This window comes from Pinus tabuliformis, chromosome 7 (genome assembly GCF_031772625.1).
Source record: "Pinus tabuliformis cultivar Carrire ecotype Pingquan chromosome 7, CPIR1, whole genome shotgun sequence".
Classification (NCBI taxonomy): domain Eukaryota; kingdom Viridiplantae; phylum Streptophyta; class Pinopsida; order Pinales; family Pinaceae; genus Pinus; species Pinus tabuliformis.
In genome coordinates, this window is record NC_142293.1 from 150659109 (window position 1) to 150662564 (window position 3456).

The following is a 3456-nucleotide window of genomic DNA, read 5'->3' on the forward strand; positions in this document are numbered from 1 at the left end:
AGAAGGAACTGGTAGTGGAGTGTACAAACCTAGTTTTTTATTGCTAGGATTGCTTTTAGCACACATGGTACACCCTCTTACATATCTAGAAACTATCTCATTCGTTTTTGGCCAATAACAAAATCTTTGCAGCTGTGCAACTATTTTACTTACCCCAAAGTGACCTGATATTAGAGAAGTGTGTGCTTCTCGAATTATCTTTACTCTTTCTGTTTGAGGAATGAATAACTTTCCCAAATGATACAAGAGTTGGTCCTTAACATGATAATCCAATTCTTCTACTTGTTTGCCATGACTTAAAGTTGCATATACATCTTTAAAATCTATATCTGGAGCATATTGTTCAATGTATCTTTCATGCAATACTGAATTATGCTTAAGTATAGTAGATGCATTTATGATTGGTCTGGACAACATATCTGCAACTCTTTTGTGTATGCCCTTTTTATATCTGATGACTAGATGAAATTGTTGTAGAAAACCCATCCACCTATAGTGTCTTGATTGTTGCAACTTAGTTTGTGAGTGAAAATATTAAAGTGGTTGATGATCAGTATTTATAATTGTCTCTTTGCCCATTAGGTAATGTTTCCACTTTTTTACACTCTGTACTAATACATACAATTCTTGATCATATGTGGGATATTAACTACTGCAGAATTAAATGTCTCAGAATGATAACATGTGGGTTTACCATGCTGCATCAACATTACTCCCATGGCATAGTCACTGGCATCCGTTTCAATCTCAAATGGTCTTTGAAGATCGGGCAGTGCTAGTACTGGTGCTGTAATAATATTTTCTTTTAAGGGGTCGAAGGCTTTCTACTGTTTGCCTCCCCACTAAAACACCTTGTTCAATTCTGTTAAAGCATGTAAGGGAGCTGCAATCAGGGAAAAGTTAGAAATAAACTTTCTCCAATATTATGCTACTCCTATGAAGCTTCTAACTTCTGTAGCAGATTTGGGTTTAGGCCAGTTTACAATGACTGCAACCTTAGAGGGATCTATCTTCAATTCACCACCCCCTACAATATGACCCAAATAATTCAAAGATTTTTTTCCAAATTCACATTTTGAGAGTTTAACATAAAGATTCTCTTTTTTGAAAACATCTAGAGTCTGCTTGACATGCTTTAAATGTTCTTCCCATGTTTTACTAAATATAAGAATTTCATCTAAATATACAATGACAAAATCATCAATAAAAGGTCTGAGTACATCATTCATTATTCTCATGAAAGTAGCAGGAGCATTAGTTAAGCCAAAAGGCATAACCAACCACTCATACAATCCTTGCTTTGTTTTGAAAGCAGTCTTGCATGCATCTTGCTCTGCAACTCTGACCTGATGATAGCCACTATGCAAGTCCAACTTGGAAAAATAAACAACTTCTTTCAACTAATCTAATAGATCATCTATGCAAGGAAGGGGATAACGATTTTTTATTGTTATCTTATTCAATGCTGGGTAATCAATGCACATTCTCCATGAGCCATCATTCTTTCTCACCAGGACAATTGGAGACCCACAAGGTGATGTGCTAGGTCTTATGGACCCTTTCTCGAGCAGCTCCTGTACCTACTTCTTGAATTCTACATTCTCTAAAGAGGACAACCTGTACATTCCGATGTTAGGCAATGGAGCATCTTGCTGCAAATTAATATCATCTACTATTTCTTTTTTGGGTGGCAGGCCTTTAGGTTCTTGAAATAGTATATCATATTTTGAAACAACTTTTTCTAAATCAGCTTGTTGTTTAGCATTACAGCCCTCAAACACATTAGTTTTGTCAGGTTTCTTTTCCTTTACAACCATAAGTAAAAATTGTTTGCATGAATTTACAATTCTTTTCATCTTCCCTGAGTTTATGAGAGTATAATTATTCTTGAGTTTATGAGCTCTTACAATATATTCGATTCCATCTTTAACGAGTTGATACTTGTTTTCAGCTCTATAAATAATAACTTTTCTATCATACAAGTAAGGACTTCCTAAAACAATTCCACATATATCCAAGGGAACAATATCTAACTCAACCTCATCTATAAATGCTAACCCAAAAGAAAACCTATGTTTACATTGTCTAGTCACTTGTAGCTGTGCTTTATCACATAACCAACCTAATGGATATGGCTTTTTGTGAGGTGTGTTAGTAATCCCAACTTCTTTACAATTGCTTCAGAAATTAAATTGACTTGTGAGCCACTATCAAACAAAGTATCAATCTTTTGATGCTTGGAAACAACTCAAATATGAAAAAGCTCGTGTCTTTTCCTCTCATTTTCTTCATTGTTGGTAGATTGTGCAGAATTACTAGTAGATGCTTAAGAATTTTTACCTTTTATACCTGTGGCTGCAATTGTTGTTTCATCTCTTGAATCTGACCCCAAATCCTTTTGAATAGCTGCAGTAGTCTTCTTCTTCTTGCCATCATACTTCTTGGGTTTCAGCTCTGGATGCATAATCTAGAAGTGTTCATCATCATGCCCATCCTTCTTACAGTGAGTGCATGAAGATTTATTCTTTTGTACAGTATTTGTCTTCCTCTCTTTCCATTTCTATTTTCTTTTCTCCTTATTCTTGCTTGTAGTGGGTTTTGATGATCCCCCAACTTTTGGGTTCACATTCTTGCCTCTAGCCTTTAGATGTGTAGTTTTAACAGATACCTCATCAATGCTAGTGGGATTAAACATGAGAATAGTGTGCCTTAAGTAGCTGTGTAGACCACCTATATACTTCAGCAAAGCTTCAGATGAGTGTAAAGATATTCCTAGAATCAAAGCTCTTTTTCTAAATTCTTGGGTGTAACTCTGTACACTGTGCCCTTTTAGTTGTCGAAGAGTTTGCCAACTCATCATGGCTTGATGCATATAAGCTAGTGGATAGAACTATTTTTAAGTTGCAGAAACAAATTCACTCTAGACAGAAAGAATTTTACCATGCTTCTTCATGTTAGCTTGTGCCCCGCCTTCCCACCATACCAAGGCAGTGCCTCCAAGGCGTAGGCTGGCCAGCTAAATCTTACTATTGTCTGAATCAATGCTCTGCACTCTGCAATAAACATCAATCTATCTAATCTAATTATCCAGCTTCTTTGCATTCAACTCTCCATCATATATTGGTAAATCAAATTTAACATCTAATTTAATCAAAGATGTATTCTTTTTGTTTTCAGGGCTACTAGGAGGTGTGGGAAGTTTTTCTTCTTTCCCTTTGCCTTTAGAGTGGTCATGGAGGAGAGATTCTTCTACTCCTTTATCTCATTTGGAGTTTGATGAATCTTCCTCTGTACCTTTCTTAAATTCTCTATAAATTTCCTCTACCATGGCTCTCATGGTCATGAAACTATCCATGAACTGAGGGTCTGATTCCAAGGGACTTTCTTTTGACATTTTCCTCATAGGATAGACTCTTCCAATTTCAGGGTTAGTTTCTACCAACTCTCCTTCTCCTA